At 42.6% G+C, this 25636-nt stretch overlaps 2 protein-coding genes across 3 annotated transcripts in view; both read left to right on the top strand.

Moving 5' to 3' along the window:
- adgrb3 (adhesion G protein-coupled receptor B3) overlaps positions 1-25636 on the top strand; it is a 994217-nt gene that overhangs the window by 690761 nt on the left and 277820 nt on the right. The gene's annotated exons all lie outside the window — the stretch shown is intronic.
- LOC118816777 (echinoderm microtubule-associated protein-like 6) overlaps positions 1-25636 on the top strand; it is a 126848-nt gene that overhangs the window by 850 nt on the left and 100362 nt on the right. The window lies entirely within an intron of this gene.

Here is a 25636-nt window from a genome sequence, read left to right as displayed (position 1 = left end):
ACTCTCTCTCCCCTCTCACCTCACCCTTCTCTCTCTCTCCCTGTCTCGCCCCCCTCTCACCTTTTTCTTCTGTCTCCCCTTTTTCTTCTCTCTCACTCCCCACTCACCTCTCTCTTCTGTCTCCCCTCTGTTTTTCTTTTCCTCTCTCTGTCTCTCTTTCATATTTTCCCTCTCTTTCCCCTCTCACCACTCTTCTCTTTCCTCTCTCCTGTCTCTCTTCTTTTACTCTCTGCTTTCTTTCTTCTCCTCTCTCCCATCTCTATCTCCTCTCTTTCCTCTCTCCTCTCTCCTCTCTCCCATCTCTATCTCCTCTCTCTCCTCTCTCTCCTCTCTCCTCTCTCCCATCTCTATCTCCTCTCTCTCCTCTCTCTCATCTCTATCTCCTCTCTCTCCTTTCTCTTTCTCTCTCTCTCTCCTCTGTCTCTTCTCTCTCCTGTCTTTCTTCTTTTATTCTCCTCTCTTTCTTTCTTCTCCTCTCTCTCCTCTCTATCTTATCTCTCCTATCTCTTTCTCTCTCTCCTCTCTCCTCTCTCTTTCTGTCTCTCCTCTCTATCTCCCTTCTTTCCTCTCTCTTTCTCTCTCTCCTCTCTATCTCCCCTCTTTCTCTCTCTTTCTCTCTCTCCTCTCTATCTCCTCTCTCTTTCTCTCTCTCCTCTCTATCTCCTCTCTCTTTCTCTCTCTCCTCTCTATCTCCTCTCTCTTTCTCTCTCTCCTCTCTATCTCCCCTCTTTCTCTCTCTTTCTCTCTCTCCTCTCTATCTCCTCTCTCTTTCTCTCTCTCCTCTCTGTCTCCCCTCTTTCCCTCTCCCCTTTTTTTGTCTCTGTTGTTGCGTCGTTGTCAGTCTGTATCTGTAGTTTGTTTGAGTGAGTGAGTGAGTGAGTGAGTGAGTGTGTGTGTGTGTGTGTGTGAGTGAGGTGTGGTGGGGTGTGTGCGGGGCGTCTGTTACCGGCGTTTTGCTGGGAGCATGGCGTCCCAAAGCCCCAGGCTGTATGAAAGCCTCTCTTGCCAGCATGGAGTGAAGGTGGAGTGCCGCGCGAGTGTGGAGGAGTGCTGTTTGGCGGCGGGGAGCGCCGTTGGGTACAATAATATTGTGTCTGCTTCGCGTATGAACAGTGCTGTGGTGATGTTCCTGTCCACTGTGGACAAAGCCAACGAGCTGGTGCAGAGTGGACTCGTGATCAGTGATCAGTTCGTGTCTGTTCTGCCCCTCAGTACTCCCTCCAAAAAGATCATTCTGTCCAACGTCCCCCCGTTTATCTCTGACGAGCTGATCGCTCAGGAGCTGTCCCGGTTTGGGAAACTTGTCTCCCCCATAAAAAAGATCCCCCTCGGCTGTAAATCGCCCCTGGTGAAGCACCTGGTGTCGTTCAGGAGGTTGGTGTTCATGGTGCTGAGAGATGGTGAGGATGAGCTGGACCTGGTGCTGAAGTTCAGAGTGGAGGGGTTCGAGTACACGGTGTTCACATCTCATCTGAGCCTGTCCTGAAAAACTCAGCGCTAACGCGAATGATGCCAGGAGCGCGGAGCGGACGAGCCTTTCCCAGTGGCACTAACCGCGGAGGAGCCCGCTGTGGACAAGCCTGGTGGTGAGGAGCAGGAACGGGGGATTCCTGACCCGGGGGAGCAAGATAACCAGGTAAGGGACAGCGGGACTGAGGTCAGTCTAGCTGGTACAGCAGTGGAGGCTGCAGTGGAGGTGGAAATGGTAGAGGAGACTGTTTTTAAAGTTCCTAATAAAAGAAAGAAGCGGAACCGAGGGAAGGGCACTAAACAGGCCAAAACAGACAGCAGTGCGGTGAATGAGGTGGAGTCTGAGAGCGAAGGCTCTCTGTCTGACTCGGGCTGGTCGGTGTGCTCGCAGGAAGAGAACATGGCTGTGCTCTATAAAGTTGATGATATAAGAAAGTTCTTGCGGGTCACTAAAGGCCAAAAGGGAGTCCGTGTTGAAGAGCATTTCCCAAATAGTTCACAGTTCATACATGACATCAGGCATTTTAGGAGGGAAGGGTCCTTCACCGCTTTAGAAGTCTACAGGCTGAAGAAGATCCTGACCAGACTTAATAAAGTGAGCACTGAGGATGAGGTCTGACACTTCCTGCCCTCCCTGGTTCAGAATGGCCTCTGTTTTTAGTGTGTTTTGTCTATTTTATTTTTTAATGGGTGATGTCAGAGTGGCGAGTCTGAACATTAATGGGGCGAGAGACTGTGGTAAAAGGGCAAAGCTATATGAGTTGGTGAAGCAGAAGAGACTTGATGTTATATTTGTACAGGAAACGCATAGTGATGTCAGTAACGCTGCAGACTGGGCTAAAGAGTGGGAGGGGCTTGCCTTTTTAAGTCATAACTCTTCTTCCAGTGGTGGGGTGGCTGTTCTTTTATCACAGAGTTTTACTCCTTATCCTTATTCAGTGGATGAAATTTTAAATGGCAGACTTTTAAAAGTGACAGCGTGTTTTGAAAACACTGTTTTTGTTTTTATTTGTGTTTACGCCCCAACTGGGGGGATGGACAGGATGTCCTTTTTGGACACTCTGGACACTGTGATTGCAGGTTGTGGTTCTGATGAGTTTTTAATACTGGGCGGGGATTTTAACTGTACAGCAGACAGCATGGACAGGAACCACATGGAACCGCATGCTGTGTCCCATAAGAGATTGTGTGAGATGCTGGAGGCCCATGACTTGTGTGATGTCTGGAGGAACTTCCATGGAGGGCAGAGACAGTATACCTGGGCACATTCAAGAGATAACACACTCTCATTGGCAAGGCTGGATCGATTTTATGGTTTTAGGTATCAACTCTCTGCTTTTACACGCTGTCTTATCTCCCCAGTTGGTTTTTCAGATCATTGTATGGTCCAGTGCACAGTAAGGAAACGTAACGTTAAGCCACAGAGTGCATACTGGCATTTTAACACTGCACTTTTAGAGGATGCCAATTTTAGAGAGTCTTTTACTTTTTTTGGGATGTTTTTAGCTCAATGAAAATGACTTTTAGCTCCCTGCAGCAGTGGTGGGACATAGCTAAAATACAAATTAAAGTATTCTGTCAGCAGTACACTCTCAATGTCACAAGGGACATAGCCAGATCTCTCAAAGCTCTGGAGACTGAAATAGTGGCGCTCCAGGGTTTAGCAGAGGCCACAGGAAATCGGGGGCATATTGAAGCACTGAAAACTAAAAAGACTGCATTGGCTGACCTTGTAGGCATAACAGCACAGGGGGCGCTGGTCCGCTCACGTTTCCAGTGCGTGTCGGAAATGGATGCTCCTTCAAAGTTCTTCTTCGGTCTCGAGCGCAGGAATGGACAGAAAAGGTTTATGCATGCTGTGCGTACAGAATCAGGGGATCTCTTATCTGAGCCTTCTGAAATTCGCCAGCAGACAATCAGCTTTTTCTCAAAGCTGTACGAGAGCGAGTGGGCAGAGGCACGAGAGGTGGAGGAGGGATTCTTCCGTGACCACAGCCAGCTCACGCGAGAGTCTGCTGCAGTGCTGGATGCAGATATCTCTCTGGGGGAGCTGTATGAGGCTCTCCAGGGCATGGAGAATGGTCGGGGGCCAGGTATTGACGGTCTCCCTGTTGGATTTTACAGTGTTTTGGTCGGTGTTGGGGCAGGATGTGCTGGATGTTCTCCAGAACAGCATAAGGGAAGGGAAGCTTCCGCTGAGCTGTCGGAGGGCCGTTCTAACCCTGCTACCCAGGAAGGGGGACCTAGCTGCACTGAAGAACTGGCGCCCCGTCTCTCTGTTGTGCACTGACTGTAAGCTGCTCTCAAAAACGTTAGCCTCGAGACTGGGGAAGGTGATGGAGCAGGTGGTTCACCTTGACCAGACGTACTGTGTGCCTGGAAGGTCAATTTTTGACAATGTTTATCTAATTTGTGATGTTTTGGAAGTCTCCAGACTATTGGGCTTAAAGACTGGTCTCATTTTTTTGGATCAGGAAAAGGCATTTGACCGGGTTGAGCATGGCTATCTGTGGAAAGTTCTGGAGAACTTTGGTTTCAACCCAGGTTTTGTAGCCATGATCAAGGTTTTGTACAGTGACATTGAGAGTGTACTCAAAGTTAATGGTGGTTTATGTGCTCCTTTTAAAGTGCACAGAGGTATTAGGCAGGGCTGTGCTCTGTCTGGCATGTTGTACTCTCTAGCTATTGAACCTCTGTTGTGCAAACTGAGAGACTGCATCTCCGGTTTGTCTATACCTGGCTGTTCTGCTCCACTGTGTGTCTCAGCGTATGCAGACGACCTTGTTGTGATAGCAAGTACCCAGACTGATGTGGATGTTTTAGCTGGAATTTTAAAAGTAAACTGGACCAAAAGTGAAGCAGTTTTAGTTGGTGATTGGGATGGTGGGGAACCCGCGCTTCCAGATGGGTTGATGTGGAGAAGGGGTGGTTTTAAATATCTGGGGGTGTATCTGGGGGACAGTATCTGTAGTGCACAGAACTGGGATGGCATGGTGGAAAAGATTAAAGAACGCCTCAGTAAGTGGAAATGGTTAGTCCCCCAGATGTCCTATCGGGGAAGGGTGCTTGTTATCAACAACCTCGCTGCATCATCGCTCTGGCATAAACTGGCCTGTGTGGACCCCCCACCGAATCTGCTGGCAAACCTGCAAGCCGTGCTAGTGGACTTCTTCTGGGATCGACTGCACTGGATTCCGCAGGGAGTTCTACATCTGCCAAAAGAGGAAGGGGGGCAAGGACTCGTCCACTTGGCTAGCAGGGCCGCTGCCTTCCGACTCCAGTTCATCCAGAGACTTCTTGCTGGTCCCAGTGAGCTGGTTTGGAGGGCGGTATCATGCACGATATTACGCACAGTAAGTGGTCTGGGGTTGGACAGAGCATTGTTTTTAATGAGCACAAAAACACTGGACATTGCTGGGTTGCCTGTTTTTAATCAAGGACTTTTTAAAATCTGGGACTTTTTTAATGTGAATAAACAGGCTGGCTCCACTTTGCACTGGCTGTTGGAGGAGCCTCTTTTCAACGGCACACGACTGGACTTGGCGGGCACGATCATCCCTGCACTGACTAGAGTCTTGTTGTCATCGGGAATCACAACCCTCCGCCGGCTGGTGGACATCGCCGGACCAAATCTCACTCCGGTGGAGGACGTGGCTGCGAGGCTGGGGATGAGATCTCTGCGAGTTGTGGCTCAGCTGCTCGAGGGCTGGAGGACAGCTCTCTCTCTTGAGGAACGCGAGCAGGTGAGGGCCTACAGTGCAGGGGTGGTCAGTCCTACGGAGCATGACCCATTCCCGGACATCACTATCACGCCAGACCTACAGGACTGTGAAGGCCCCCTTCTGGAGTGTGAGGGGGAGTCTAGAATGAACCTGGGGACAGTGTCTGGTAAGCTGCTGTATAGAGCCTGTGTGAAGGTACTGAATAAGAAAAGACTGCACAGTAGAACCGACACACCATGGCGTGATGTTTTTAATCTGAGTGATGATATGAAGCCGGAGTGGAGAGCGCTGTATAAACCACCATTGACTAAAAATTAGCTGACCTGCAGTGGAGGATTTTACACGGTATTGTCTCAGTCAGTGCTTTTATTTCTGTTTTAAATCCTGAGATTTTACCACAGTGTCCTTTTTGTCCTCAGAGAGAAACTGTGTTTCATGCTTTTATGCACTGTTTTAGGCTTTGCTCTTTGTTTGAAGTTTTAAAGACTGTTTTTAGGTCTCTTAATGTGACTTTTACACTCCAGATTTTTATCCTTGGTTTTAAATACGTCAAAAGAGAGAAATCCAAATGCCAACTGATCAACTTCATCCTTGGGACGGCAAAAATGGCCATATATATCAGTCGTAAAAACAAGGTGGCGCATGGTACTGACTGCGAGGCCACAAGGATTCTCTCTAGGCTGGTCAGATCAAGGATTTTAATTATTATAAGAGCATATGTGATGTGGAGGCCTTTGAAGCGATGTGATGCTGTGGTGGGGCCGTGTGCTCGGTGTGCGAGCGTGAGCTCTGCTTCACTCCTGAGCTCAGATGAGCCGGACTGTGTTTTATTTGTCTTTTTGTTTTTACCTATTTATAAAGTGTTGTCTTATTTTTATTTAATAATTTAATTTATTTCAATATAGGTTAAGATGACACAGTGTGACAGATGACTGTTTTAAAGAAAGAGCTGGTTCAATAAAAGACCGTCAAAAGTCAAAAAGTCTCTCTCTCCCGTCTCACCTCCCCTTCTCTCTCTCTCTCTGTTTCTCTCATGCTCGCTCTCTCTCTCTCTCTCTCTCTCTCTCTCTCTCTCTCTCTCCCCGTCTCACCTCCCCTTCTCTCTCTGCTCCTGTGTGCAAGTTAGCAGAGTGTGTACTGTATATTTGAGTGACTGTGTGTGTGTGACTGACTGTGTGTGAGTGTGTGTGTGTGATGTTTGTGTGAGTCTGTGTGTGTGTGTGTGTGTGTGTGTGACTGAGTGTGTGTGTGTGTGATGTGCGTGTTGGGGTGTGTGTGTGTGATGTTTGTGTGTGTGTGTGTGAGAGTGTGTGTGTGTTGGGGTGTGAGTGTGTGTGTGTGTGTGTGTGTGTGATGTGCGTGTGTGTGTATGTGTGTGTTGGGGTGTGAGGAGCTGGCTGTAGATGTTGTGTAGATGTTCGTAGAGGAGCGGTGAGTCAGATCCAGTGTGATATCTGAACTACACTTTAATCAAACTGCTCACAGTCTGCAAACTGTTCCATCTCTCAGTGACACGGATGAGTCAGTGTTTAACTGAGGAGTCTTTCTCCGCGGAGCTCATTACTCCTGTTTAAAACTCTTCTGCAAACTTCCCTCCTCTCTCTCTCACACTCCCTCTCTCTCTCTCTCTCTGACCGTGTACATTACTGTAGTGTTTTGTGATATGGGTGTGCTGTATCTCCATTTTTGACTTTTTTCAGTTGTTAACATCATTTGAAAATACCTGTTACCCTTTACATCGTGTGTAAATTTCATGATGAATGGGCCACAAGAAACGGCCCAGAATGACTTGGAAAGACGTCTGGTACCTTTGACTTGCATTCAAAGTAGAGTAGATTTTTTCCTTCTCCTTTAAAATCACCCATTTGGAAATGCGAGGTTTTAATCTGACAGCAGCGATAAGTTGCATGCATACATGAACAGCTTGTCTAACCGTGGATTTCATTAAACTTGAAATGTAATACAACTAAAAAACATTTAAAAATGTAAAGAAGATGAAACACACACATATTATCTTAACCACTTTATCCTCCTGGGCCATGGGAGTGCTGGAGCAGTAGCAGCAATCTCAGGAGTCACTGGGAGAAGGTCACCAGTCCATCACCGGGCAGATACACACATATATACACTCACACCTAGGGGCAATTTAGCGTCTCCATTTCGCGACTGCACGTCTTTGGACTGTGGGAGGAAACCCACAAGACACAGGGAGAACATGCAAACTCCACACAGAAAGGGCCCTGGTTACCCGGCCGGGGAGTCAAACCCAGACCCTTCTTGCTGTGAAGTGACAGCGCTGTATACACTGATTGGGCATAACATTATGACCACCTCCTTGTTTCTACACTCATTGTCCATTTTATCAGCTCCACTTACTATATAGGTGCACTTTGTAGTTCTACAGTTACAGACTGTAGTCCATCTGTTTCTCTGATACTTTGTTAGCCCCCTTTTACCCTTTTCTTCAGTGGTCAGGACCCCCATGGACCCTCACAGAGCAGGTACTATTTGGGTGGTGGATCATTCTCAGCACTGCAGTAACACTGATGTGGTGGTGGTGTGTTAGTGTGTGTTGTGCTGGTCTGAGTGGATCAGACACAGCGGTGCTGCTGGAGTTTTTAAACCCCTCAGTGTCACTGCTGGACTGAGAATAGTCCACCAACCAAAAATATCCAGCCAACAGTGTCCTGTGGGCAGCGTCCTGTGACCACTGATGAAGGACTAGAGGATGACCAACACAAACTGTGCAGCAGCAGATGAGCTATCGTCTCTAATAACATTATCGGTCATAATGTTATGTCTGATCGGTGTATATATAAATAATATTAATAATAAATAATTTAAAAATAATACAAATAAAGTTTATGCTGTATATTGTCTTCATTAGGACATCAAAGATATTAAATATCTCTCTCTCCCTCCTTCTTAGCGCTAAAAGATGAATTGTTTTTCTATTGAAAGTGCAGTTTGAAAGAGTTCAGTGTTCAAATCAATCTTAATTATAGTCTACATTATGGACAAGTTTTAAGTGGGGAGATTTAACGTCATAACTGAGAGCGTAAAACACCCAGAAGACCTGTGTGTTGTGACATCACAACCACAACCATCCAGAAAATGTGGAAATTGGGGAAAATAAGAAACATGGACATCAGTTTATAGAAGACAAAGCAGTACTGGACAGAAAAATCAATAATTAGATATTTTGCCCAAATCGCTCCACCCTGTTGCTTGATGTATTAATAGATATATTATTTATTAATATATCTCTGCTGTCGGAACAAAACCTCATGTCTCCAAAATGGAAACTTTACAGGAGAAGGAAAAAACCCACCTTACTTTTAATGTAAGACAATGGAACCAGATGTCTTTCCAAGCTATTTTGGGTCGTTTCTTTTGGTCCATTCATCATGAAATTTACACACAGTATAAAGGACACATTTTCACATTATGTCAAAAATTGAAAAATGACAAAAATGGAGTTACGAGGTTGTTTTCAGACAGAAGTGATATATTAAAATGTACATACATACATACATACATCATCTAAACCGCTTATCCTTCTGGGTCGCAGTGGGGTGCTGGAGCCTATCCCGGCTGTCATTGGGCGGAAGGCAGGATACACCTTGGACGGGTCGCCAGTCCATCGCAGGGCAGACATTATTAAAATGTACTAGTGTTAAATTATTGTACCATTTCTTATCATCTCAGTTCACCTCACACCTTTTAAACGTGAATGTCCGAGAACTTCCCTGCTGTCTACTGTATACATGTATGTTCTTAAGCCTCATATTTTCTTTTCTTAGGGCGAGCTTATTTATCTGGTGGCTAATTAAGTGGAAAACGTCTCTCCGTGTGCTGTGAGTGTTCGATTACAGTAGCTGGCAGCCTGTGCTTCTATTTTCCCTTTTAAATTGGCCAGCTTGGCTTTTATCACTGCGATCACTGGCACGCTTTTCACATCAGCTGTGCCCAGAGCTGCTCTGCGCTCAGAGGAGTCCAAGTTACCACACATCTCAAAGGCTAAGGGGAATACATATTCAGTTAAATCTTCATGTGGATATCAATTAAAATATATCATATTCTGTTTTCTCTTCCCTGAGCTCCTCCTGAGGATGTCGGAGTGAGTTTGTGTTCCCAAAACAGCCATAATTCATTTTTACGCAGCCATTATCCAGCTTCTCTTTATGCTTTGTAATTGTGCCTTTAAGACTGATGTATGGAAATGAGCTCCTTTCTGATTGGCTGTCCTGTATTGTGTGTCATTCAGGAAGCAGTCAGGTAGGGGTGGTAGTCTCTAGGCACCTCACGATTCGATTCGATTACAGTAGACTTTGGAATTCGCTTTGCCCTTTCCGAGTTTGGTGGAAGCTTTGACATTGCTTGCTTGATTGTCCTCTGGTTGGTAGCAACTCCTCCGGGTGGAAACTAAGAGGGATAAAATATCGATACAGCGATATATCGTATCACTTTCTTTTGCGATACATTATCGATAAACTGGCTCCAAATATTGATTTATTTATTGAAACATGCGTGCGCTGTAAACGCTCTAAACTGACTCTTCCTCCAGATTCACTACTTCATGGCTCCACACGGTGGCGCTAAGACGCTTATTAAATAAATAGGGTAGACCTGTGGTGAAGAAACAGAAACTCGCAGGGAGGGAAATGGCGGATGAGGGTTGTTAAGAAAATGGCTAACGTGGCCACAACTCGAAGTTAGTTCCCTGAAAAAGACGTCGTCTGAATGGCAGCATATGTTGCCAAAACATGTATATATTGTTCAGCATTAATGATGCCTTCACAGATGTGCACGTTACCTGTGCCATGTGCACTAATGCCCCCATACCATCATGAATACTGGCTTTTGAACTGTGCACTGATGACAAGCTGAGTGGTCTTTAGCCCAGAGGACACAGTGTCCATGATTTCCAAAAAGAATTGTTGAACAAATGTTGATTCGTCAGATCACAGGACAGTTTTCCACTTCCCCTCAGTCCAATGAGCTCAGGCCCAGAGAAGGTGGCAGTATTTCTAGATTCTGTTTATTTATTGTTTTTTCTTTGTGTTTTAGAGTTTTAACTTGCATTTGTGGATGCAGTGATGAACTGTGTTCACAGACAGTGGTTTTCAGAAGTCTTTCTGAGCCCATGCAGTGATTTCCACTACAGAATCATGTCTGTTTTTAATGCAGTGCCGCCTGAGGGCCCAAAGATTATGGCCAGCAAGTACTGGTTTTGGCCTTGACCCTTACATACAGAGATTTCTCCAGATTCTCTGAATCTTTTATTGATATTTTGCACCGTAGATGATGAAAAGCAAAGGTTCTTTGCTATTTTACATTGAGAAATTCTTGAATTGTTGCACTATTTGATTGTACAGTCTTTCACAGAGTGGTGAACCCCTCCTCATCTTTACTTCTGAAAGACTCCGCCTCTCTGACATTCATTTTTTAAATACCCAGTCATGTTACTGACCTGTTTCCACTTAACCACCAGGTGTTTTTTAGCACTACACAACTTCACCAGCCTTTTGGTGCCCCCATCCCAACTTTTTTTGGAATGTGTTGTTGAAATTCAAAATGGGCAAATATTTTTCAAAAAACAACAACATTTGTCAGTTTCAACATTTAATATGTTGTCTTTGTACTATTTTCAAAGAAATATGGAGTTTAAACGATTTGCACATCATTGTATTTTGTTTTTATTTACATTCTGCACAGCGTCCCAACTTTTTTGGAAATGGGGCTGTACATAATTCCTGCTATTTGTCTATTTAGGAATATTTTATTTTCATCCTGATGTATCATGGAGTATTTTCTTGCAATATTTCGAGTATCACAGAATCGCAGTATCGTGATATCATCATCCTCGTCATCATCGCGGGCACAGTACTGTGATAATATCGTATCGTAAGATGCCCTGTCATTCCCACTCTGTTAATATAGTTTCTTATGTTTGTCGTGTTACCAAAATATTAAAGTTTAGTGTGACACAATTTGCATATAGTGTGGCTCTTGTTCTTTTTTTCTCTTCAGCTTCATAGAAGTCAAAGTGCTTCCGTACGCTAGCTTTCAATGTAGAGGGTGTTGGTCAGATTTCTCGCTCATCCTTGAGTGCCACCACAGACTGTCCGGACGCTGCACTTCCACACAACTTCCGCCTTTTGCATTGTGTCACATTACACTGTCAATTAAAATTTAGAAAATCAATTGTTGACATTTGTATATCGATTCAGAACCGTCCACGTCCGCATCGCGATGCATCTAAGAACCGTTTTTTTTTACCCCACCCCTATAGTGAACCCAAGGCTTTACTCGTCTTCCAAGTGGGAGAGCAGCTTTAATCTCTAGTTACACTCGTTACGGTTTGTGCCGGCAGTGTAATGACGTCTCTTTGCCACTTTGTGTATTAGGTAATTTGATCTGTCCTGCCATTGACGCCCTAACGATATATATATATTGTTAAAACTCATATCGCGGTAACGATAAAAATACGATATATCGGACAGCCCTAATCTACATTTGTCTGATATGCAAGGTGACTGTCAAACGCATCCTCAGCAATCTGCTCACGTTTAAGCATAAGGGAGCCCACCGCATGTGCACACACCCCAACACACTCCCGTCACAGAAGGTCGCTCCGCTCTTCCTTTCAGCTATGAAGAATTACCCCAGCACGTTCTAGACGTGACCTTCTGGGCTCTCCGTGTTTGAAGACTCCGCCCACAATCTGTCTTTGTTGCATTCCGTCTGTCACTGAGTCTCGAGACTAAAGGGCTGAATTTCGTGTGTTGATCTTTTTCATGTAGTTCTTTTCTCGAGGACAAACAAAACACCTCTGCGCCGAAAGGTGGGCGTCTGGGCCTGACGGTGCTCCCAGGCTGTGTCCTCTGTGCTGCTAACTCCTGCACTGCCAGCCGCTGCATCCTCAGGCCTGCAGGTTATGTTTGACGCCACCAAGCCGTGCAAATTAAGATGCTTCTTGACAGGGTTGTGAGTTAGGTGACAGCAGTGTGAGGGACGTGCATGCAGCGGCGTGACAGGGTTTCTCTCCGCCGCTGTTTATCCTTATTAGCGAGGCAGGCCGGATCTGAGGCTGGCTTCATCCTCTGCTCTCTGGTGGAGTCATTAACCACAACATTTCACACATCGGATGAGCTATTAACCTTTAAAACCTCCACAATTCAGCTGTTTTTGTGTTTGTGTGCACTTACGTGTGCATTTTGCGCATTCAGAATGCCTTATTATTAAACGACTCCATATCAGTATGTAATGGGTTAAAACACTAAAAAACGGATCGATTGAGTCTTTTATTGCCACTCGACATGTTGATGGTAGTTGTATCTGGAGCATCTGTGGTATCACTGTACACATGAACATATAATGTAACACATATACAAATAATAATATTCAATATAGAACATATAGCAGAGAGAATTCATGGAAAATTACAACTGAGGCTTCAAATATTGTGGACAGACTATAATGATAAACGGTACTCAGCAAAGTTTAGTGACCTTATCACTGCAGGAAAAAGCTGCTCTTAGAACATTTCTTCATTTTTAGAGATCTGTAGCGCCTCCCTGAAGGACGTGGTTGGAACAGATGGTTCGATGGATGAGAGGAATCTGTAATTATTTTCTTTGCTCGCTTACGATTGTTCTGAGTATAAACAGAGTTAACTGAGCGAAGAGCTTTTCCAATGATCTTTGAAGCTTTACCGGGAATACCTTGCAAACTATCGGGAGTTTAAATACCTTTATTTAACTTAAAGCTGTCCCGTATACCATTTTTTGGGCTTCGGAGCTTCAGCAGTGAATATTCGAAGCTTTGTCCCGCCACGGTGGTGTGGGGTATGGTGGGGGCTGAGATGGTATATATCTCCACATTTTAACAGTGAAGTTCAAGTACAAATATAGTAGAAGAATGTGCTGAGAGAATGTGCTGTGGCGCGTCTGTGCCGCGTTCTGAATAGTTTAGTTTTTTAAAGAAATGAAATATTTAAGTTGGGCTGTTTTAGGTTTAGTCATACAAGGACTTTTATGTTGAAGAGCCTGAATGTGGGTGGAGTGGTGGATTTTTCAGGTTAGGGCAGAGGGCTTTGTTTTTAGCTGTTAGCTCTGAAAGGGCTGTTTCTTCTCGCCATTTTCGGCGCCGTTTTTGGCAAATTAACAATAAAGCTCTGTTATGGACCGAAACCTCGAGTCATTTCGAACGTTACAGTATTTTGAATGTTACAGTATTTTCCTAAATTCAGCCAAAAAATATTCAGGCTCAGCCATAATTTCAGTACCAAACTGAAATAGGTGACCTCAGAACGCTCTCATTAATGAAAGAAGAAATTATGTATTTATTCAGTTCAGATTTTTTCCTGATTTTCCTTTTGTTCTCACTAATTTTAAGTCTTTGTTGTTTGTTTTTTTTCAATATATTCTTCCAAAACATATTGCTGTATAGGTCAGTGACATAAGGTTTTTCAAAGCAGCCATTTGACTCACTGGTTGCGCCACCTGACTTTTCAGACTAATTTCAAATTAAACAGACACTCTTAGAAACCTTTGTCCTTCAACTTGAGTTTATACTTAGATTTTTTCAAATAAATTAACATTATAATAATAATTACACATTTTCCTGGTTCTCCGAACCATGGTTAACTGAACTGAAATTATGCCAGACTGTTTTGTTTTTTAGAATTGTATATAACTAAATTACCTTTTTTGACAGTTTACTTAATTGACATAGGTGGTTGCACCCTCTGACATTTTTAGATTTTTGGAGGCAAAAAGAAACTAAAGTGAAATTTTGCACTGAAAATTGTTTCACATAAATGAGGTACACTTGGTGGTCCATGCGAGGAGCATTAGAGTCAAAGATTATTCCAACAGCACATGGATTTTTCATAACAAGGCGCAGTAATACAGAGTTCAGTTGTGAGGTGTTGGTGTGCGTATATTAAAGCAACGAGCCGTGAGAGGCTCTGGGTTACTGTGATTTTATCACGGGGAAGGGTGTTCTTTGGCACGACAACATAAAATATATAAAAATACATAATGTTTTAGATAATTATATATGTTATTATTAATAATAATCAACATAAACAAATATTCTGCAAGAAATGTAGTTCCTTTAGAGTTGCGAAGCAACCACTGACCGCTGAATGAGGAGTAGAACGTTCGGCCGGCCATCGCTGCGGACATTTCATGATTTTTTAAAAACTTTTTTCATATAACAGTGAACATATGATAACACAGCACTGCTTAATGCAAATACTTTCAGTTCATAAGCACTTTTTGGTGACCAAATTCTTCTGCCAACCCGACGACGCCACTTTTCTCACACTGAGGCTGAATCTCAAACGGCTCCTTGCTCCCTACATAGTGCACTACATAGGAATTTAAATACTGACTCCTGCAGCCCAACAATGCAAAATATCACTAAAAACGGTCATTTGGGATTCATCCACGTCCATACTCGACAAGCAGTTACTGTTTGACAGCAGAAGCTAGAATTTCTTAACTTAATGTTACACAGCTCACTATTTAGCCAGGGAATATGGAGCCGTCTGGGATTCAACCTGGGTTTGACGCGACTTCTGACTGAAACACGAACATTTGAAGCGTGAAAGACATTCAGGTGACATTCTTTAGACTTTTATACTGCAGTTTTTCAGTGAATACTTTAATTCAAGCCTGTAATATTAGTGTTGGAGCAGTTTAGCATGTTTGCTATCTTTTAGCCTGTTAGCTAGCTGACCAGCCTGGTTCTAGTTAAGAAAATACCTTTTCAGCCCCTCAGTTTAAACAAAAAAATGGGTTCCTCCTTCATCAGTACACTCGGTGTTCTGTGCGATCAGCATTAGAGTCAAAGATTATTCCATTAACAGAAGGTTTTTTTGTTCAGTTGCTGTGAGGCGGACATAGCCGTATAAAATATCGTGGATTTTACAGCGGCTTCAAACGCGGCTCAGCCAATCAGATTTTAGGCCCGGAACTATTTGTTTTGTAGTTGTATGTTCGTCTCTTTAAGCGCATCTGACAATTTTATGGCATGGTGCATCCCTGCTTAAATTTGGTATTTAAATTTGGTATTGAATGATAGGTTCGATACTCTGTAGTCGGCGTTTATGGGTGGCTGTGTTTGAGTCTTTTAAGTGTTTCTTCCTGTGAAGTTGCTTTGTTTGAATGTGTGCTGTATACAGTGCTATACAAGTAGTTGAATTGCGTATGTGTGTGTAATTCACTGAAAAGCACTATTTCTTTTATAGCTAAAGGCCTCTGAAGCAGAACAGTAAAAGCTTCTTTCATTCTGTTGCATTTACTTTCGCTCATTCATTCACTCTCCCTTCTTTCTTTCTGCCTCCCTCCCTCCTGAGGCTGTTGCATTTTCTGAATTGGGTTATTGCTTTCCCCCACGGAAGCTACCTCACTCACTCTGGGCTATTTTTAACCTGCTGCTTTGGTGCCAGCTAAGAATAAATGGTGTGTTTCTGTTTTTTTTTTCCCCCTTTTTTAAATAGGAACAGATGATGGCAACCCTCAGCAATCTGCCCTCCTGCAGTGAGGAGGTTTTCACACTAATTGTGTTGGGAACAGAAGGCCTCGTGGTAATGCGAGGGCCTAACACTGACCTCACTGGGGTTGAGGTCAAAGGTTGAGATGACCTGGAGCGGTTTTGCTTTAGAGTCAGGGTGTTTATGGTCACCTTCGTCTGTGGAGAGTGAAACTCACATTTTGCAGTTCATTTGGTTTGTGTTTGTCATGTTTTTTAGCTTAATATGTGGCTTACTTGTAGTCAGTGGTGGTTGTAGGATATTTTATAGTTTCTGTTCAAGTTCATTTGTAATATCTCTAAATGCATCTATTATAAAGAAAACCCTTTATGAAGCGTCAGCCACACTACTAACAGAGCTCATTTCATATATTACTCAGTTTTACATTCAGTAGCAGACTTGCTGAAACATTTAATCGCAAGGCTAATAATTTCAAATCTACCATTTTCAGACATGCAGAGTGAGGAAGGTGAGAAGTAGCGTTGGGCGTTATGACGATAATACAGTATCCCAGATCGCAAGCATGTATCGGACTGCTGGCTTGATAAGGTCGGCATCTTGCTGACTGTTTTTCATTTACAAAGCATAACTTAAGAAAGGAAGGAAAAATAAGTACAGCCCCATTTCCAAAAAAAGTTGAGACGCTGTGCAAAATGTAAATGAAAACAAAATGCAATGATGTGCAAATCATTTAAACCCTATATTTATTTGAAAATGGTACAAAGACGGCATTTCAAACGTTGAAACAGAGAAATTGTATTGTTTTTTGAAAAATATATGCCCATTTTGAATTTGATGGCAACAACATGTTCCAAAAAAGTTTGGACGGGGGCCTGTTTACCACTGTGTTTCATCACCTCTTCTTTAACAACACTCTGTAAGTGTTTGAAAACTGAGGAGACACTGCTGTAGTTTTGAAGGTGAAATGTTTCCCATTCTTGTTTGATACAGGATTTCAGCTGCTTATCAGTTCGGGGTCTCATTTGTCGTATTTTTTGTTTCATAAAGTGCCAAATGTTTTCAGTGGGTGACAGATCTGATCTGCAGGCAAGCCAAGTTTGACACCCTAACTTTTTTACTATAGAGCCTTGCTGTTGTAGTATGTGCAGAATGTGGTTTGAAATTGTCTTGCTTAAAAAAAGCAGGGCCTTTACAGAAAAAGACGTTGTCTGGATAGCTACATATGTTGCCAAAACATGTATATATAGTTCAGCATTAATGGTCCCTTCACAGATGTGCGAGTCATCCATGCCATGTGCACTAATGCACCCCTATACCATCATGAATACTGGCTTTTGAACTGTGTACTGTCTTTAGCCCGGAGGACACAGTGTCCATGATTTCCAAAAAGATTTTCAAATGTTGATTCGTCAGACCACAGGATAGTTTTCCACTTCCCCTCAGTCCATTTTAAATGAGCTCAGGCCCAGAGAAGGTGGCAGCGTTTCTGGATCCTGTTAATATGTGGTTTCTTCTTTGCATTGTGGAGTTTTAACTTGCATTTAAGGATGCAATGATGAACTGTTTTTACAGACAGTGGTTTTCAGAAGTCTTTCTGAGCTCATGCAGTGATTTCCACTACAGAATCATGTGTGTTTTTGATGCAGTGCTGCCTGAGGGCCCGAAGATCATGACTAGCCAATACTGGTTTTTAGCCTTGTACCTTACATACAGAGATTTCTCTGGATTGTCTAAATCTTTTAATGTTATTATGTACTGTAGATGATGAAATCCCCAAATGCTTTGCTATTTTACGCTGAGAAACGTTATTCTTTGATGGTGCAGTCTTTCACAGAGTGGTGAACCCCTCCTCATCTTCTGAAAGACTCAGCCTCTCTGAGATGCTCTTTTTGTACCCAATCATGTTACTGACCTGTTTCCAATTAACCTTCAGGTGTTTTTTTTAGCCTTACACAACTTCACCAGCCTTTTGTTGCCCCGTCCCAACTTGTTTGGAACGTGTTGTTGGCATGAAATTCAAAATTGGCAAATATTAAAAAAAAAAAACAATACAAATTTTCAGTTTTAGCATTTGATATGTTGTCTTTGTACTATTTTCAAATACATATAGGGTTTAAATGATTGGCACATCATTACATTTTGCGTTTATTTACGTTTGTACAGCATCCTAACTTTTTTGGAAATGGGGTAGTAAATTGGACAGTGAGTGGAAAATGAGGGATGATCAGTGGAGTTTTGTTTCTAATACTCTGCTTAAACACCTGTAGGCCACCCAGAAAACGCTATGCAAAATGCCAGTGGTCCACCAGCTTTGCCATCAGTGGGCTAACAGTGGCCCACTATCCTCTTGTTATCAGGGATACCACGGTGTGTAAAAACGATAGCATTTCAAAATGATAACGTGTCAAATTTCTACTCCATGACTAAATGGATAAATAAACGCACTCCAACCATTTATGTTGTAGAGGACTCACTGTTTGGTGGTGTGGAAGCTTAGCAATAAATGGCGCTAATGGAAAAAGAGGGGAAATCAGAACCAGGAAAATCCTCAGAAAAACTGAACCAAAGAACCACAGAACACGCTTGATTTCAGCCTTTACTCTAGCACCAGTCACTCCACTATGCACTCCTCTCTAAACTGGTGTTATTTTAGCATCAATTAGCTACAGCCAAGCTGTGCTGTGGCACGTTTGGCTAACAAAGCTCTCCCTCCAGACACCACAGAAGTGGTTCAGATTTGCCTCACTTTCACTCTACTTTTGCTTCCTCAAACAATTTAACATCTACATTTGTGTTAACAGAGCACCAACGTTCAGAATCAAGCCTGTACTGTGGTGTGTGACACTGTTTGGGTCTTTAGCTGCTTGCTAAGCTAACATCAAGATACGAACTCCTCAGAACAGGTTTCACCTTTCTGTTCCTTAAGTAGGTGCTCAACTTCACTCTCTCAGACTTTAGTCATTATTTTTAATTGTCTAAACTTGTTTCAGCGCTTTAGTTAGCCAGAATTGAACATGTTCTGTGGTGAGCAGAGCTGCTGTCATGCTAGAGAAGCTAACGCTAACCAGCTCCTCTCTCTTCTGGTTAGCAGCACTGTTTAACATTTAGTAATTGTTACATAGATGGTTTGACATTTAGTGATTGATGGTTTGAAAATCATGCACTGTGGGTCTCCTGATTGAAAGTATTGCCTTATATGACTTATATATAACTATATAACTGAGATGACTTCTTCCAACTACAAATGCAGTTTATTAGCCACATGATTTTATTCAGCTGCCACCGCCCGCACTCCCATTTGGCCCACTGATGTCCAGCAAGGTGCACTGACTGTATGGAAGAAGGGCACTTACTTCCTATCTATTCATTATTCTGTGGGCCATAAGCATTTTAACCCAGAAAGACTTGTCTGTGTAGGCTAAATGCATATTAGACAGTCAGTATTGTAGGCTTGGCCATGTCACACAGGCTACAGTGACTTCTACCACCCACAGCTCAGCTTTTACGCTTTTTTCAAACTCAAATATCGTTGTATACTTTATACCCTGGAAATGTCAAGAATGTGCGAAGGAATGAAAAATTAGATACAACCCAAGCCTAGTGACAAGTTCGGAAACCAACCCGCTGCAGGGGAGTTCAGAGGCTCGGCCACCCAGGAGAAAAGTTCAGTGATTTTTACCGTGAAGCATTCTGGTGCACTTTAGGAATAAAATACAGGTAAAGAAGTCATTGCTATAGATTTATTCAGTTCACTGAGTTTCCTGCTGAAAAGGACTATTAGAAACTGTTAGGATTAAAACCTAATAATTCGCTTTCTTGGGAATTGGCTTAATAGTTTCCTAGAGAACACTAGTTTCCTGTAGAACACCTTTAGATCCCTTTAGGAAACCAACAAGTGCGTCTGGAATCAGATATTGGTCACTTGTAAAACCGTTATGGTCATTTACATTCTGATGTCACCTCCAAAGCCAAAACACTTTACAGAACCACCAAGATCCAACAGAAACACTTAGGCGCAATCCCATTTACCCCCCCTCGTCCCTGCCACTGAGCCCTTACCCCTCCATTTTGAGCGTTCACATCTAGCGGTAGGGTGTCCTGATTCTTGTTGAGATAGAGGGGGAGTGCGAAGTGTTAGAGCTACATGACCCTCCAAACGGAGGTTTTTAGAGACTCACTCCAAACAGAGAAAAACCAGCAAGATGGCGGCTCAAGAGACCGAAGAAACACAAATAAGAAAAAGAGAATTTTCTCTGTTAAAAAATACGATGATCATCGCATTATCTTAGTTTAATGTCCTTTTTTCAGACGGAAAAATTCAAACAAGAAGCTGGTGAATATCTGACTTCAGCTTCATATCACTGAAGAATTAGCGGTGGGTGATAATAAATAATTGTCCCTCTTTGAAGACATGTGACCCCCTAAATGTAACTAAAGCCCAGCAGTGAGGAGCTGAACTTTACCCTCCTCTGCTGTCACTGCAGACTGGCAGGGTCGCCTACAGAGCAGCGCTAGTAGCTGTTAATAAAGTGATGCTCTTTTTGTTTGAGGGTTGTTCCATTTCGTAGGGAAGATTTCAACCACTACCCCCTGTAACTCAGTTCCAAGGGGCAAGGAGACACTCGAAAACAAGGGGTAGGGGTAAAAATAAGAAAAGGGACTGGGCCTTAATGGTTCCAATGAGTTTTAGCAGAGTTCAAGGCATGGAAAATACAAGTCATGTAAAAATCGTACTGCTTTTGCCCTCTCCTCAGCAATTATTATCTACAGACATCATTCTGAAAACTCATTTGTGTTGGTTCTTGGACCCCGAAGATTGCCACTTGTGATGTAATTTGTAGTTATTGCTTGGACAGTCCACATAAATCAACGTGTTCTGCGGCAATTTCAGACAAACATAAAATGGTAACCTATTGTCCTGGCTTTAAACAGTGATAAGAATTCAAAAATTGGAACCGTAGAACAAATCATATTCAAATGAAAATGAAACCAACTTCACTGCTCTCGAAACTTTAAAACTGCTGTATGTCTATGGAAATGATCATGATACACAGACCTTGTAGTCCTTAGATATTTTTGGGTATCCTTTGTGGAATGTTTTTGAGTCTGATAAATAAAACCTATTATTATTATTATTATTATTATTATTATTATTACTATTGAAAAAAAAATATTTTCACGAGTACAGAGCAAAAACAGAAGATGCAAGTGTTTCTTTAAACGGCATTTCCAAGAGCTCAAAGATGACTCATGGGATTCTCCTCGGTGTGCGTGAGGCTTTCCTTTTTTCCACACACCCGGTCTTATGTAGCACTGATTTTTAAGGATCCCTTGAAGAGACAAAGAGCGTGAGCGGAGATGAAAAGGAAGAGAGGGAGAGCAGAGAGGAAACGCTGTGAGGAATAAGACGTGTGTGAAGGGGAGTGAACGCATTAGCCCCGTTTCTGTTCCGCTTCAGAGTGGCCCGCAGGGCTCGCTGAACAATTTAATCACTCCCCATTGTGAGCACGTCTGTGGAAAAGATTCAGGTCAGCCAGAGAGCAGAGATGTTAAGAGTCGAGCACTCGGTCCCTGTCGGAACCAAACCTGGTCTCTCCAAAATACAGGACAGGGAGAAAACATTCGCACAAGTTAATATAGGAAAAATACAATTTTGAAGTCATTTTGAACCGTTCGTATTGATTTATTCATCTTGACAGTTTAGCACAATGTAAACAGCAGCTGGTGTGTTCAGATTATGCCAAAAAAGCAAAAATGGATCTAAAATGAAAGGTTTTGTTTTGACGAATATGACTTGCTGCTGCTGAATCTCGGATCGCTAAGCTAGAGATACAACTGTTATTTCATGATATGTCACGTCTACATCTGTCACTGTGGACATTGTGAAAGTGACAGTTCAGTGAAACATAAGTTTCTGTCCGTAGCGTCCCTAATTGCTTCTTAGGCTCTTCCTCTGAAGCTACAAGGCAGGTTTAGCTAAAAAGTAATGGATATATGGATATATATGACTTTGACTTGAGTCTGACTCGAGTCACGAATTTGATGACTTGAGACTCGGCTCGAGAAAATCGAGAAAGACTTGCGACTCAACCTTGACTTCCAACACCAGTGACTCGAGACTCAAAGTGGAAGAAACGTGGAGAGTCTGACTGCGGACGGGATATTTTTATTGTTATTATTTTTCGTGTGAATGGATTCGTTTCCTGCCATAAATCTGATATACAGCAACGTGGTCAGATGTCTGTCACTGTGCTTATGCTCAGCTTATTTTATTTCAAAAGACAAGAGAAGCGTTAGAGCTCAAGCTCACCTCCATAAGCTAGAAACAAGCGAAGCGTCAACAGCGTCAGTGCGCCCTCGCTCAGCATCTCAGTTCGACCAATTTTAACAGCTTTTGCAGGTTAAAAGGGTAAAAATAATAATACTAAATTAATATACAGCCATACTCTGCTAACGTGCTGTCATTAAAAGGCTACAGTACTGTTACCATTGTTTGGTCTTATGGCCTTAAATTAGCTGAAGAATGCAGACTGACTTGTTTAGGACTCGAAGATTAGGACTACTCACTTTGGACTTGATTTGAGGCTCACCTGTACTGACTTAGGACTTGAATCGTGATTCGATTGTCTTGACTCGGGACTTGAGTGTCAAGACTTTAGACTTGTTACTTTCCCACCTTTGACAATTAGTATTGTAAATGCTGGAGCCTCCATTTTTGTCCTTTTTTTATAGATGCAGATCAGCAAGCACATAAGCATAATGCATAACAACTTGACCCCTTAAAAGGCCAGGGCCCACCGACAGGCCCACAGTTTCATTACACACTGCTATAACCTAAGAATAGCTTGGTCTGTTTGCATCAAAGCCCTGTAGTTACTGAATAATAAGCCTGTGTAATAAGCCTGGGATTTTAAGGGGGTTGGGTTATTATGTTAGCATCCTAACTGCGGTGCACAACTATAGCAGCAAACCTCGGACACCAAACACATCTCGGCTAATCCGCTTCATTTAGCGTAAAGGAAAACTTGCCGGTTTGATTCTTCACTAGACTTTCTCTTTAAGAATCTGCAGCCGTGTGTTGATGTTTGCATGCTGAATAGTGATGAGCGTTATTCTGAGGCATGGTGTTAAATAAAGCGCTGTGACCTTTATTGGGTCAGCCCATTGAAGTTTGACCTATCTTCGGCTCCGTTCCAGCTCTTAATGCCAGCACCCCGCCTGGTCAGCCGGTTGTCAGGGAAACCAACCTGTGCGCTGGCTGGGTTGCTGCCTGGCAGAGGGTCTCTTTGGGTTTTCCCTGTTTGGGTTATGATGAGATTTTACCTTTTGAATGGTGTGATTTGCCAAAGATACTCTGTTCTTCTGTCTTATTGTCCGAGCCAGAGTTCCACTGTTTATAGTGGAATCAAGGTAAACTGAAAGCCCTTTGTTTGTAATATGAAGGCTAAAAGCAGAGATGTAATATAACAGTAGTGAGTGAGTTGTGGGTGATTTTGGAGCTGGATTTCTGGCTGATGGATGGTCACAGGTGGGTGAAATCACTCTGGATGGTGAGGCAGAGTCTGATGAGTGATCTGATGTGTGAATCATTTCACTGTTTTAACCCTTTGTTGGAATATGAAGGCCAAAAAGCAGAGCGATAATATCAGGATTTTAGGTGACCTAATATCAGGATTTTAGGTGAATTCACTGACAGCCTGACTTTCAATAAGAAGCCAAAAGTCTGAGATCACCAGTGAAAATGCCACCTTTTTAATTATTTGCTAATATGATACAGATTATATTATCAGCAGGGTGCACAAAAATATCACAATACTTTTCACATTACATGATATGCATCACAACATGTACATGAATGAAATTTGTAACATCAGCACAATTTTTTTCTTTCAGTTTATTCATTTTTGGGAAGAACTGAGTTGATGTGATATATTTTATTCATGTGGTACTAATGTACATATTCAAATCAAGTAAAGTCAGCATTATATTTACACGTCTGCCACCATGCTGGTTTATGTTATTGAAAACAATGATTAATAATTTTTAACTTTGATCGTAAACTTGCTAGTGTAGCTGTAAGTATTTTAACTGTTTCACAGCAGATTCAGTAACACACCCCCTGCAAGAAAAGGGCATCCAGAGAAACGTATTTGTTCTATTCCACGCTATTTTAGTACCATAGATAATAACCTATTTGGAAATAATGTCAGCAAAATCTAGCAGAAAGTCATGGTGACGTAATGTTGTTGAGTATCCCACCATAGTGACACATCTCAGTGCACTTGCAGATGCTGTTTTCCTTCAGCACCTGATAAAGTGATGAAACTCCCAGTTTACACACATCAAAAACTACAACTTAATTCCAGTTTGATTTTATTGATTATTTGATTTTTTATTTAGTATGTCATGCACCCTTATTTCATCACAGTTCACTACATAGAGAAACAGTGAAGTAGAGAAAATAAGAAACCCTAACAGATGCACATCATCACTGTCAAGCATCTCCATTTTTTGTTGATGCTTATTTTTTTTCCTTCATTTTAACTCAGCGGCTGCACTTTACATTGAAAACTTCATGATCAGTGGATTCAACTGAGTAACTTGGAATGAAATCTTGATCTTTACTTCAACTTACATTAAAAGTGAAGAATATTTTTGCCCTATATTGCCTTTTCGGAGAGGCAAGTCAAGTCAAGGTTTATTTATATAGCGCTTTTTATAACAGTTTTACAGAAAAATTCGGATCCGAGCCCCCACGAGCGTCGCCAGTGTCTTTTTTATGTCTTTTACAGTTCAGTCTTATTAAGTTGAAGTTTATCATCTGGTTTGGTCGATATGTGTAATTGTGTTTCATCAGTGTAGCAGTGGGAATCGATGTGGTGTTTACTGATAATCGTACCATGTGGTAGCATATATAATGTGAATAATAGAGGTCCTAAAACAGAGCCTTCTGGAACACCATACTTTACTTTTTGTAAGAACATGATTTGCGGTTTACATTCACAAACTGATAGCGGATCAGTGAGGTAGGACCTAAACCAGAAAGGAGCTATAGTGCTGTTACTGGTCTGTCTAATAAGATAGAGTGGTCTATCGAATCAAATGCCACACTAAGAATAAGGAGAACTAGCAAAGATATTTCTGTACTATGATGAGGCCTAAATCCAGACTCATTTTTTTTATGTATGTGATTTCTATGTAAATAGGACATTCAGTACTGACACAGTATTGACAGATGCTAGTTTATCTTTGGACAGCGCACGGCATCCGGTCACTTAGTAAGCTTTTGCATGGACATTTCAACTCCCGGTGAAAGCGTCTTGCTTTGTAAACAAAATCTGCAGGATTTGGCTTAACAGCTGAAATGGCTTCTGTTTATCGAGCGCCAGGAGGAACGTCTCGCCCACTCTTGTTGTTAGGCAGTGCTGCTCTGTTGTCTGTCCCCCCGGGATCTGACCACAGGAGCCGGATGTCTAATGGTCCAGAGGGAGAAGCTCTCTGCTTCCACAGTAACACCACCATCCTCTCCATGAGGAGCTGTAGCTGCAACTGGCTTGATCTGGCAGATAATGCAAAAAGAACACCTGATCCTGCTCCCACCACTCAGGTGGGAACTGAATGAGCATTCAGACGAGCAGCAAAACAACAGACTATTCAATGAGCTGGATTCCTGCAGAATCCATAGACATGCTAGATCCTGGGTTTAGACTCGTGGTTTATGATACACTGGCTTTGTCACTGTATGAATAGAGCCCAATATGAAACTGGGCCTGGTTTCCCAAAATTAGCATGCCTGCTAGCGTGAAGATCATTTCAGTGTTCAGAGAACAGGACTGGGTTGGTCCAGCTTTGGATAGGTCTGTACCTAAGTTTGTGTAAAGTTTTTACTAAGACCTTTAGGCTGTGTTTACATTTTAAGCCTCTTTGCTCAATTCCG

The sequence above is a fragment of the Colossoma macropomum genome, unplaced genomic scaffold (genome assembly GCF_904425465.1).
Source record: "Colossoma macropomum unplaced genomic scaffold, Colossoma_macropomum, whole genome shotgun sequence".
In the NCBI taxonomy this organism is placed as follows: Eukaryota; Metazoa; Chordata; class Actinopteri; order Characiformes; family Serrasalmidae; genus Colossoma; species Colossoma macropomum.
Note: the sequence above shows the minus strand (reverse complement) of the source record. Positions and strands in the feature narration are given on the sequence as shown.